The 13,805-nt window shown below is 42.4% G+C and overlaps 1 long non-coding RNA gene across 1 annotated transcript in view; it reads left to right on the forward strand.

Moving 5' to 3' along the window:
• Positions 1-13,805, forward strand: part of LOC145418644 (uncharacterized) — a 60,625-nt gene that overhangs the window by 21,224 nt on the left and 25,596 nt on the right. The window contains exon 2 of the long non-coding RNA XR_013900717.1: positions 12,318-12,552. This is a non-coding gene — a long non-coding RNA (uncharacterized LOC145418644). The remainder of the gene's footprint in view (positions 1-12,317; positions 12,553-13,805) is intronic.

Here is a 13,805-nt window from a genome sequence, read left to right on the forward strand (position 1 = left end):
TTGAGTCAGTGCCTGAAGAGGGCATGAGCAAAGGTAATTACCTTAGAAAGAGGCATCAGCAGAGTGGATCATACTCAGTTTCATTTCTCTGACAACCCAGACAGAGATGAGATAGCAGAGGACATCGTTCAGTGGTTGTGCAGCCCTTGCCGACTCCTCAAGTGTCAAGAATGGTACATACATTCAAAGGGGTGACTTTTCTTGATCAACTAGCCTGTGTTGATGCCATGTTGTTGATGTCACTTGAGTATGTTGATGTCGCTTAACCCCTTAACCGCGGGGCGTCACTTTCGTGACGCTTGGGAGCAAGGGATCATACCGCGGGGCGTCGCTTTTGTGATTCTGTGTTATTTTGAATTCACCCGGGCTTCCAAGTGGGGGCTTGTATCATCTATCGGTACTGCCAATGTCCAACACTAGTCAGCACTCCTAATCTCATCTGTACTCCCATCCATTGTTGACAATTTAGCCATTTCTCCCCGTTCTTGACTCCCCTCCCTACCCCCCCTCCATTACCCTATCCTCTCGCCTGCCCGGCCGTGCTACGCTAAGTAAATCTTCCCTGGAATTTTTCACTGATTTCATCCATTGAAATAAGCCCTATGTCCTATTCTTATACCAAATAATATATACAAGAAAGAAATAAGGTAAGTGAGAGTGCCATACACCTGGAATTGGCTAATTATCACCTGACAACACCTCACGTGCACTCGTTCGCTAATTTTCGCTGTTTTTTTCCCCTTGAAATATGCCCTATAATCTATTTTCGTAATAAATATACATGTAAGGAGGGAAGGGAGAACCCTAAGTGATATTTACATTCACCTGGAACTACCTAATTTATAATGTATTGTCTAGATTTCCTGCCAATCATATCAGTGCTAGACAAAGCTGTTTCAAGATATAACATTGGTAGCTCTGAATATATATATATATCTCCTAAGTAGGCCTCTAATCTATTTTCGTAATAAATATACATGTAAGAAGGGAAGGGAGCAACCTAAGTGATATTTACATTCACCTGGAACTACCAAATTTATAATGTATTGTCTAGATTTCCTGCCAATCATATCAGTGCTAGACTTAGCTGTTTCAAGAAGTAATATTGGTAACTCTGAATAACCCCTAGCAGGCCTCTACGCTGGTGGTCCTCCGTTATCACTCAGTTCTCTCTCAACTTCCGAAGCGAGAGTGCGTATGTTTCTTCTTGCTGACTTCAAGGCCTTTTTTCACCCCCATGCAAATGGCCCTGTGACCTTTACCCCCTACTAAACCTCGTGTGGAAAGAGGTAAAGGGCTGACAATTGATAAAAGAGTGACTACGATCTTTCTATTGAGTAAAACAGTGCAAGTGGAATTGTAAATAATGTGTAAATAATGTGTAAACAGCAAGTGAAAGTAATGAATGTAAATATACGTGAACAATGGAAAATAGTTTTATAAGTTATTTCAAGTGACAGTGCACAACACAGTGTAAATAAAATAGAAATGTAAATAACGTAAATAAAATAGAGAATGTAAATAGAAATGTAAATGAGTAGTATTATAAGAATACGAGTATATACCCTAGGAGTAATGAAAGTGAAAGTTTCACTCTAGCATGTCTGAATGCTATGAGTTATGAGAGTGAAGATGAAAGTGACATTCACTCTCAATGCCAGTATACAGGACGAGAAAGTGAATGCTACGTATTTTACTGAAAGAAATTGAATCCCTACAGTGACAATAAACTAATACTACTGAAGGAAACTTATGGATAAAGACTATAGATATATATAAGTGTTATATAGTAATAGAAATATAAAGTGTGAGGGGTTTTATGAATAATAAATGACAGACTACCAAGAGCGAACTAGTGCCAGTGCGACGATCAGACGAGCTCGTAATTTCCATTGCTTTCACAGTGTTTTTTTTTTTTTAGTATGGATCCCAAACTACTTGAAAATTGTAGAATAGTGTTTATAGTGTTTGTATCTGGCTGTGGTAATCATATTACGGGTTGTCGGGAAGTGTAAAGTGGAGACTTCGTTACCCTACTTCAGAGGTCTCCACAAGTCCTACGGTAACCGACGAAGGCTCAACAATCATTCCAGGAGAAAGCTGAAGGTATGTGCCATAAGCCTATATAATTTTATTATTCTAGGACTAATAACTGATTTTTGGCAAATATTTTTTGAGAGTCTGTCGGAGCCCAAATAACCCCGCGGCACACGCAAGTCATTAGTAAACAAGCCCGCGGTGTAGGGGTTAAACAATTGTCTTCTGATTAGTTCATTAATTCACTCATCCTCTAATCCGGTGTTGCCCCATGAGGAGCGTAGGAGCCCTTGGCAAGGCAAGTTGGTCCTGACATTCAAGATGGAAGTGGCCAGCCTCACTCATCCCTGAGTGGCATTATGTGAGCAATAAACTCCAACCATCCCTTGGATATAAACCTGCACCTGGTCAACCCGATTGGAGTGCCTTACCCTGTGGATTGTGAGCCACAGCTCAGGCTGGGTAGTGTTGCATTGCAAGCCACAGCTCAGTCTGTGCTGGCTGTGCATCACCATTAACTACTTGACCCCCACACAAACTTATGCATGGTGCTACGTAAAGACAGAGAGGGATTTTATTTATTTTTTATTTTTCTTATATATATATTTTTTTTTTACCAGATGATGCCATGGATGTTTATCTTCATGTTTATAATAAACAAAATTTTTTTTTTTTTTTTTTTTTTTTTTTACTCCCCTACATAAACTTTCACATGGCCCTACCCAAAGACAGAGAGAGAGAGATTATTGCTTTTTTTCACCAGATGATGCCATGGCTGTTTATCTTCAAGTTTATAATAAACAAAAACAAAACAAAAAACTTTTTTTCTTAATTTTTTGCACACCATGGGGTGGATAAAAAAAAGTAATTGCACAATCCACAGGTTAAATGCCCAGTAAACCACCAGGCACCATAATTTGGTTATATGGTTACCACCCAGCATAGTAAGTGGTTTCCTGGTGTACAGGAAACCATTTGGCTTGTCACTCAGTGTAGAGTCACCTGTAGACAGAAGGAAGAGGAAAGGGTAGGCACCCGAGAGCAGCACTACATCGAGTGAGTGGATGGTGAGAGCCCCCACCAACCACTTTCGGGTTAGTTTATGATGTAAGTTTCATATCAGTACTTGTTTTGTTTATGTTTGTGATACAATTACTTTAGCCGTAGTAAGAGTTGATTGTATAACTATAAAGTATTTCAATAAAAATCGCTCATGTTTCTCACTTTTCCGGTAACATGTCTCACGGTCACATTTTCCTTAACAGCACAACAATTATAAGGAATAATCATATTTGCTGGGTATGGTTATGATCCATATCTATTGACGTATTATTGATGTGAAGCACTCTTGATTGAACCCGTCAAATCACGGACTTTTTTTTTTTTTTTAAATAATGGAGGAAGGAAAAACAAAGGGGGGAAAAAAAAAAAAAAGTCCATGTGCCTAAAGGCTTCCTCCATTCATAAAATATTTATAACAACTGGATTTGAATTGAAGTGGATTAAATGTTTGTGGGAAACAACTCCCAGGAAGTGAATTCCAGAGAGTAGTAGTTCTGGGGATGAATGATTTTTGATAAGCAGAGGTTCTGCATTGCGGGGGAGAGAGTGTGAATTCATGGGCGCTCCCAGCTGCCCGAGTATTTCAGGAGACAATGTGAAGGGGAGGAACAGTTGAAGCCAGTTCGTCTGAACACTTACGGGAAAAATATCTGTAAAATAATGCTAAAGAAGCAACATCTCTACGTACTGATAATGGAGGAAAGTCTTGCGTAATGGCAGGATTATTGATTAATCTAATGGCTTTATTTTGAATTTTGTCCAACTGCCGCTTCACATCCACTCCACAGTGGTGAACAGTATTCGATCTGAGAACGCACATGACTTTTGTATATTGTGGCCATATGCCCGTCGGTGAAGAACTCACGAACTCTGTACATAAGTCCCAATTTTTTGGAAGCATTTTTAGCAAGGGATTTAACATAAGCTGTCCAGCTTAGGTTGGGATTTAGAGTAACACCTAGGATATCAGTTGTAGTGGATATGGGAATATTGACATCATTTAAAATTATGTGAGAGTCTGAGGGATTCTTTCTGTTGGAGAAATTAATTTATTTAGTAGTCTGAGCATTAAATGAGACCAAATTTGTTTGTCCCCATTGATTAATTTTAGAAAGGTCCTAGTTCAGAGAAATTGCTGTGTTTATTTGGGAATTTATAATATTCATTCATTCATTCATTGCCAGACACCATGTATCGCAAACGGGGTGGTCAAGGGCTTAGAGTTAATTGTTTTACAGGGAGGGGCATTAATCCTCCACCAACCCCACTTGACACGTAGGGATGCCAACAGCATCTGGTGTTCCCAGGCGGTCACCCATCCCAGTACTAACCAGACCCAACGTTGCTTAAATTGTGTAAAGAACTATGAAGGGTCGAGTCATCAGCATAAGAGTGTATTGGGTTGTGAGTGACAGATAGGAGGTCATTTATATGAATGAGAAAGAGGGTTGGCGCCAAAACTGATCCCTGAGGTACACCAGCATTTATGGAATGAAACAGAATAAATACCATCTACCATGACCCGTATTTTTCTATTATGAAGGTAAGAAGAAATTAGAGGAACCAGTGATCCAAGGCCATAGTGTGACATCTTAGGCAATAAGGCCTGGTGCCATACTCTGTCAAATGCTTTTGATATATCTTGTGCTATTGTGTGTGTTTCACCGTGTTGGTCTGTTGTTTTGTTAATCTGATGGGTAAGAAGGCAAACAATGTTTACAGTTGAACGTTCTTGTCTAAATCCATTTCCGATCATTGATTATTGATTTCTAGATGCTTGATTATGTGTTTGTTAATTAGTGTCTCAAAAACTCTGCCAAGAATGGAAGGTATTGCAATTGTCTATAGTTTGATGGATCAGAAGTTGCCCCCTTTTTAGGAACAGGATGGATATTTGCTTCTTTCCAAGAGGCTGGAAAACTTGAGGTACGGATGCATGAGCGGAAAAATTTTGCCAATACAGGAGCCAACACTGAGGAGCAATTTTTAAGTACTATTGAAGGAATTTCATCTGGACCAGTGGCTTTGTCTGCTGAGAGATTCCGTAATACAGCTTGTACGTATCTGGTGTGACTCATGAAATGAGGTATTTGAGGGGAATCAGAATCAAGTACAGGAATATTTTAATTTTCTGTATTTAGGGTTGGCTTTGTTGAAAAAAATGTCAACAAGAAGTTTGAAATCTATCTCTCTCTCTATTGCCAGACGTCTCAATACCGTACAGGGTGGCCACAAACAAATCACCTCCACGTCGCCCTGTCACCCGCCATTTTACTGCCCTGCTCCCAACTCACATCCCCTTCTCTCATATACCTCTCCGCCCCATCCCTCCATCTCATCCTTGGCCTCCCCCTCCCTCTTCCCCCTCCACCTCACTCACATACACTCTCCTCGTCAGTCTTTCACCCTCCATCCTCTCCACATGGCCAAACCACCTCAGTGTGTTCCTCCTAGTGCTTCCTATCACATCCACATCCACACCACAACTCTCCTTTATATCCTCATTGTCAGCCTGTCTCTCCATGTGACTCCACAGGCTCCTCTTAAATAACTCATTTCCACTGCTCTCACTCTTGACTTGTGTCCTTCCAACAACGTCCAAGTTTCACTTCCATACGTTAGAGTTGGTATCACAATACTGACATGTAGTAACTTTTTCACTTCCATGCTCACTTCCCTGTTTCTTATCACTGCTTTCAAGGAACCAGCAACCTTTCTTCCTTGTTGTACCCTTTCAAGCACTTCACCCTCCAAACTTCCATCCTTACTCGTCACACTACCCAAGTACTTAAACGTACTCACATTTTCCATTTCCTCACCATCCAGCCTCACTGTACATTCACTGACTTCACCTCTCTCAAAGACCATCACTTTACTCTTCCCTACATTCACCTTTAGATTCCATTTCTTACAGTCTCTCCCAAGCTCATCCACCAAGCCTTGCAGCTCCCCTTCGTCTTCACTCAACAACACAGTATCATCTGCAAACAACAGTACAGGGAGTTTCCAAACATTACCCTCTCTCACCAGAGCCACTCCAACATCCACTGCCCTACCTTGTACCTCCTTTATTACCCCATCCGTGTACAGATTGAACAGCCATGGAGACATGACACATCCCTGTTTCAACCCAACCTTCAAAGAGAAAAATTCACTCAGTTCACCATCCACACACACTGCACCCTTAGCACCATCATACATACTCTTCACAGCATTCAACAACTTCCCATTTACTCCATATATTCTTAATACTTTCCACAATCCTTGTCTATCCACCCTGTCATATGCTTTCTCCAAATCCATGAAAGCCGCATACAACTTCTTTCCCTTCTCTAGAAACTTTTCCACTAAAGATCTAAGAATGAATATCTGAGCTACACAACCTCTCCCCTTCCTAAAGCCTCCCTGTTCTTCTCCAACTAATTCCTCTGTTCTTTCCCTAACTCTGTCAATAAGTATCCTACCATACACTTTTCCTATTACACTAAGAAGACAAATGCCCTTATGATTACCACACACTTCTTTTTCCCCATTTCCATTGTACGAGGAAATAATTATACCTGATTTCCAATCCTCCGGGACTCTACCTTCCTCCCAGGCCAATCTGCACATCTTCCACATCCATTCTACTACTGTCTCTTCCCCATGCTTCAGCATTTCACCACACACTATCAATTCCAGGGGCTTTTCCCAATTTGACTTTTCTTCATTGCTTCCACAACTTCTATCTTTCTGATTTCTTCCTGTCTTCTCACCTCCCTCCTTCTCCCAGCCATTCCCCGGCCACTTATACTCGCATTCCTTCCATCTTCTATGGTCAACAATTCCTTAACCCTTTAACCGCGGGTGTCATTCCAGAATGACGTTGCAAAAACTGGACCAAACCGCGGGTGTCATTCTCGAATGTTTGTGAATATTTTGAATACCCCGCGTTTTTTCCGTGCGCCAATTGTTTCAAGGGAGAGTAGCTATTAAGTTCTTTCACTCCAGCCGACCCCCACCTCCCTCTTCCCCCCCCTGGGGCACCACCTCCCACCCCCTGGGCCCCCCACCCCACCCCTGACCAAGCGCGCATCAGTATCTGTCCAGCTGTGTGAGTGACAACACATGTTGATGTGGCAGTGAAGTGCAGGCAATTACAGTGCCTTTTACCTGTCTCAGTGAACACAGAGTGGGTGTTTATCGTATGTGCAGTGTTCATATATGTTTATAGTATTATTATCAGAATGTGATTGGCATTTGGTAATGGTGTGTGAGCGAAAAATAGTGATTACAACACCGCTGATGTGGCAGTGAAGTGCAGGCAATTACAGTGCCTTTTACCTGCCTCAGTGAACACAGAGTGGGTGTTTATCGTATGTGCAGTGTTCATATATGTTTATAGTATTATTATCAGAATGAGGTTGGCATTTGGTAATGGTGTGTGAGCGAAAAATAGTGATTACAACACCGCTGATGTGGCAGTGAAGTGCAGGTAATTACAGTGCCTTTTACCTGCCTCAGTGAACACAGAGTGGGTGTTTATCGTATGTGCAGTGTTCATATATGTTTATAGTATTATTATCAGAATGAGGTTGGCATTTGGTAATGGTGTATGAGCGAAGGTAATGATGTGTGAACGAAAAATAGTGATTTTACACCCCTCACTTCTAACGGCACTGCCCGTCCTGTGAAAGTCAACAAAGTCATGAAACCTACATCAGTGGAAAGCTGAAGGTTAGTACTTTCTAATGGTACCTTATTTTTTTCTCTAGCTTTATTCTGTGCAGAGTTATTAAGGTTTAAAAGTTTGTTTACATTTGGCTGAAACCCCCGCGGGAGAGGACAGTCAGACCAAAACAATACCCGCGGTTAAAGGGTTAAAGTGTTCTCTCCATCTGCTCACTTTTTCTCCGTTCTCCACTAGTAATCTACCATATTTCCCTCTCACTCCCCTGCTAACTTCACTGCCACCCTGTCTTACTCTCTTCACCTCTTTCCAGAACATTTTCTTACAGTCCCTCCACTTTACACTCAAATTCCTTCCAAATTCCTCATCCACTCTCTTCTTACACTCTCTCACTAATCTTTTCACCTCTCTCTTCCTTTCTACATATGACTCTCTCTTCGCCTCTCAACTTCTTCCGTGCCCCTATTTCTCATCCATTTATTGTATGCTTTTTTCTTTTGTGCCACAGCCTGTCTCGCCTCGTCATTCCACCACGCTGTTCCTTGCACCCCTCTTCGTCTTCTCTTCACCCCACACACCACATCACATGCTGCACATATTTCTTCTGTGAATATCCTGCACACACCTTCCACGTCCCCCATCTGCTCCAATTCATATTTGCCCAATCATTCCACTACTTCTCTCTTATATTCTGCCATTTTCTCATCCTCTTGTAACCTTTCCACTCTCCTTGCAACTACTCCTTCTTCCCGTCCTTCCCTTCTTCTATTTCTCCATCTTGCTTGGATCTTGATACTGGCCACCACCAAGTAGTGGTCAGAAAGTCCATCCCCAGCCTCTATAAGCTCTTGCATCCATTACACATCTTTGCATCCTTATTGAAATTACTTATGAAAACTACAAGAAGGGGTAGCATCATGGTAATGTTCAGGCATCTTTTGAAAATCTGTTTAACATCCAAATTAAAACATCTAAACAGTCCAACTGTGTTATGATGTGTTGTGAAGTGTTGGTAATATAGCTTGCAAAAACCATTTGTTTATATTGCATTTGTTTCGTTTTCATTTTGTTTTTAAAGGCTCCAACATGCTTGCATGTGTCGGCCTTGGTCACCTAATGGCGGCTCTCCACGCTGCACGATCCATTGCAGCCTCCCTGTTCAGTCCCTTAACCCTGAGGTCACACTTAATGACCTCGTCCCATGTCTTTCTCGGTCTACCCCTCATAACCCCACCCCCAGTATGAACACTTCTCACCTTCCTCACCCAATTATCATCCCCCATCCTCTCCACATGTCCAAACCATCTCAATCTACCTCTCCTCATCACAACACCAATACATTCCAGTCCCATCCTACCTCTCAACTCTTCCATCGTAAACCCAGCCCCTCCAGGCCTTGGACGCGGGGACGCACTGCACATCCACCAAATCATTGTCATTTCTGTACGTCTGAGCCGGCGAATATCTTCCTCCTTCACTGCCCAGGTCTCACTACCATACAGCATTACACTCCTAACACATGCTGCATACAAAGACCCCTTAGCACATAGGGAGAGCCCTGTCAATGTCAGGAGAGGCAAGAGCTCCCTGAACTTCTTCCAACCACTTCTCACCCTAGCCACAGAGCTAGCTCCAGCCCCACCTCCAGCACAACATGTCTCCCAAATAACAAAACTCTTTCACACACTCTAGAGATTCACCAGCAAGTTCAATCCTTTCACGTCTGACAATCTCCACCTGCTCACCCCAACACGCCGTACACATAAAATCAGCATTATCTCGCGGTCTACCTCTAATACCACTACATCTCTTATGTACCCATTTATCACACACACCGCACAAGATGGAATTACTTCCCACGCCCTTGTGGCAAGCTGCATATGGCCACTCTCCCTCGTCTTTGACAGTACCGCCACCAACCCGAGATATCATCACTTTTGTTTTATTTGCATTTACCCTGCAAATATAACTGAGAGTACTGTAGCTCAATAACTTGTCTCTGAATGTAACGTTCTGCACGATGGATTGACTCGATATTGAATACTGAGTTATGAGATTTTAACGCTAAATTATGATGCAAGTCTTGAAGACGTGCTGTGGAGAGGATGTAGAGCCATAGTAATGTATTTGCCACAGAGTTGTAACAATAGGGTAACACTAGAGTATGGTACTAGCCACAGGCAAGTGCCATGGAAAGGGTATAGAGCCTTAGTACTGTCATTTTAACACTAAAATATGGTGCTAGCCATGATGAAATGCTATGGAAAGGATGTAGAGCTATAGTATTGTCATTTTAACACTAGAATATGATGCTAATAACAAAGTTCTGTGGAATGGATATAGCAAGAGCTGTAGTGTTGTCTTTTTCTGTCACTTAGCTTTGTGAAATAAACTGCAAAAAGATGAAAATCTGGTCAAGTTAGGGTAAATCAATGATATTGCGTTAATTCGTTATTCATACTCAGTATTCCTGATGGAGAGATGGCAGTTTTAGGCCAAGTTAGAGTAAAAAGATTATATTCACCCTTCAAAGACGAGGGAGAGTGGCCATGTGCAGTTTGCCACAAGGGCGTGGGAAGTAATTCCATCTTGTGCGGTGTGTGTGATAAATGGGTGCATAAGCGATGTAGTGGTATCAGAGGTAGACTGCGAGATAATGCTGATTTTATGTGAACTGTGTGCTGGGGTGAGCAGGTGGAGATTGTCAGATGTGAAAGGATTGAACTTGCTGGTGAATCTCTTGAGTGTGTGGAAGAGTTTTGTTATTTGGGAGACATGTTGTGTGCTGGAGGTGGGGCTGGAGCTAGCTCTGTGGCTAGGGTGAGAAGTAGTTGGAAGAAGTTCAGGGAGCTCTTGCCTCTCCTGACAATGAGAGGGCTCTCCCTACGTGCTAAGGGGTCTTTGTATGCAGCATGTGTTAGGAGTGTAATGCTGTATGGCAGTGAGACCTGGGCAGTGAAGGAGGAAGACATTCGCCGGCTCAGACGTACAGAGGTGACAATGATTAGGTGGATGTGCAGTGCGTCCCTGTGTCCAAGGCCTGGAGGAGCTGGGTTTACAATGGAAGAGTTGAGAGGTAGGATGGGACTGGAGTGTACTGGTGTTGTGATGAGGAGAGGTAGATTGAGGTGGTTTGGACATGTGGAGAGGATGGGGGATGATAATTGGGTGAGGAAGGTGAGAAGTGTTAATATTGGGGGTGGGGTTATGAGGGGTAGACCGAGAAAGACATGGGACTAGGTCATTAAGTGTGACCTTAGGGTTAAGGGACTGAACAGGGAGGCTGCAATGAATCGTGCAGCATGAAGAGCCGCCATTAGGTGACCAAGGCCGACACATGCAAGCATGTTGGAGCCTTTAAAAACGAAAATGAATTTTCATAGCCAGTTATTTTCAAGGTGGTACGTGGGGGTGCTCACCATCCACTCACTCGATGTAGTGCTGCTTTTGGGTGTCTGCCCTTTTCTCTCCTCCATCCGTCTTTCCTTTCATCCTCTTCTGTCTTTCTTTCATTCATTCTGTTTTTGTTCTTCTGCCTATGGGTGACTTTACGCTCCCTCTTCTACCTTTCTTTCCTTCAGTCTTTCCTCTTCCTTCTGCCTGTGGGTGACTGTACACTGAGTGACAAGCCAAATGGTTTCCTGTACACCAGGAAACCATTACTATGCTGGGTGGTAACCATATAGCCAAATTTTGGCATTTTTGTGTGTGTGTGTGTGTGTGTGTGTGTGTGTGTGTGTGTGTCCGACTCTGGGCATAGGCTTCACAGCCTGCTCCCAAGGCCCAGTAGTCCTCCTACATACCATACACCTTTACATGCCTGGTGGTTCAGTGGGTAATTACGGCACTCCAATCAGATTGAGCAGGTGAAGGTTTATATCCAAGGGGAGGTTGGGGTTTATTGCTCACGTAATGCCACTCAGGGATGAGTGAGGCTGGTCACTCTCACCTTGAATGTCAGGACCAACTCGCGTAGCCGTGGGCTCCTACGCTTCTCATGGGGCAATGTAGGATTGGGTGGTGGATGGATGGTTATTTTCAACATTTAAGTATGGTCATAGATTGCATCCATACAGTAGTTTACTAGAGGATGTTGGGGTGTAATGTGCAGAACCAATCACTAAGGAAGAGGTGTTAAGACATCTAGAGGCAAGTAGAATTCAACCCTCAATATTTCTGTGTTTTTAAATCTACCTCACCCCATCTATTGGTGGTAGCAAGTGCATAAGTGTAGATGTTTTTGTCTGTAAAATGTAATCAAGATTCCAGGGGCTTGAATGGTGAGTCACTGAGTGTGTGGCTCATTCACTGGGACAGGTTGTTGGGTAATTTCTCCTTTTATATATTTATTTTTTTATTTTTTCAGGGCCTCACTTAACCCTATCCTTAGGTGGGAAATAGTTTATTATGATGATGATGGAGAGGATGATTGGTGATGATGATGCTGATGATGATAATAAGGAGGAGGAGGAGGAAGAACAGGAGAAGGAGGAGAAATTAAAAACTGAGTCTGAAATAACCCGACCAATTAAAGTCCCTTCTTTTCCAGTCACTCTTCAGTCATGTCTGCTCCAAATCGTCAGCAAGTGCTCCAGCTCTACAAGGCTCTCCTCATCTACGGCCGCACCCTAGAGCTCACTGACTACCACTACTTCCACCGGCGCATCAGGCAGGAGTTTGAGCGCCATCGGACACTGACGTCACAAAAGAAGATACAGTTCTATTTTGAGAAGGGTGTGAGTCTCCTGTCCAAGCAGAGACTGGTTTAGTAGAGGAGGAGAAAGGTGTGGGACTTTATCTACTTATCTGTCTATCTATCAGTCTTTATCTGTCTCTCTGTCTATGTACTGTATAGCCAAACACCATAATCCGGTGGGGGTTGGCTATTTGTCTTTGAGTTACTGTAGTTGTTTACGGGGAGGGTCACAAACCCTCCGCCAACCCACTTGCTGACACGTAGGGAACACATATGGATTGGTTATATGGTTACGACCCAGCGTTGTAAATGGTTTCATGACATACATGAAACCATTAAGCTTGTCACTCAGTGTAGAGTGACCTGAAAAGGAAGGGAAAGAAGAGTAATAAAAAGTGACAGGAAAGAGAGGAGAAATAGGAAGAGAGGAGGGCAGACAGAGAAAAAGAATGATAAAGATGAAGGAAGAAGTAGGCAGCACTACATCAGGTGGTTGAATAATGGTGAGATATAAGAAGACAGAAGGGCAGACACAGAAAAAGAATTATAAAGGTGAAGGAAGAAGTAGGCAGCACTACATCAAGTGAGTGGATGATGGTGAGAAATAGGAAGAGAGGAGAGCAGACACAGAAAAAGAATGATAAAGGTGAAGGAAGAAATAGGCAGCATTATTTTAAGTGAGTAGATGATGGTGAGAAATAGGAAGAGAGCAAGGCAGATACAGAAAAAGAATGATAAAGGTAGAGGATGAAGTAGGCAGCACTACATCAAGCAAGTGGATGATGGATGCCACGACCTACCACCAAGGGACATCATCGAAAAGTGTTATATAGATTATTATTATTATTATATTTTTTTATATATTTTTTAATGCAGGGAAGAAGGAATCAAAGGCCAGAAGCCTGCAAAATTGTTCCCTCCAAGAAAAAAAAAATATATCAGGGAACCAGATTCAAGATCTGTTCATTTCAAGATGCTTGGACACACTGCATTTAAAAGTCTATTCTTTGTGGCTTTAGAGATCCTCAACATCTGCTTCAGGCTGATTTATTTTGCACATTGCTACAACTTAATATCCTTTTGCTACCAGTATGTTATGTTATGCTAAATGGTATGTTGTACTGTATTCTAATTGGGTGGGAGATTACCTTAACCCCTGTTCCCTAGTGATTTATTTTGCACATAACAATATAATTTTGTGTGTGTTATTGATGCAGAGTATATTAGCATTAAAATGTAAAAGCCATACAAGAGAGTGTTAAGATGTAAAATCCAAAATAAACCACTAAGGAAATTGTGCTAAGAATCAATCAGTGTGACCTAGAATACAAACCCAGGTCC

Source organism: Coenobita brevimanus, chromosome 115 (genome assembly GCF_032717465.1).
Source record: "Coenobita brevimanus isolate Jiangsu-jjx chromosome 115, ASM3271746v2, whole genome shotgun sequence".
In the NCBI taxonomy this organism is placed as follows: Eukaryota; Metazoa; Arthropoda; class Malacostraca; order Decapoda; family Coenobitidae; genus Coenobita; species Coenobita brevimanus.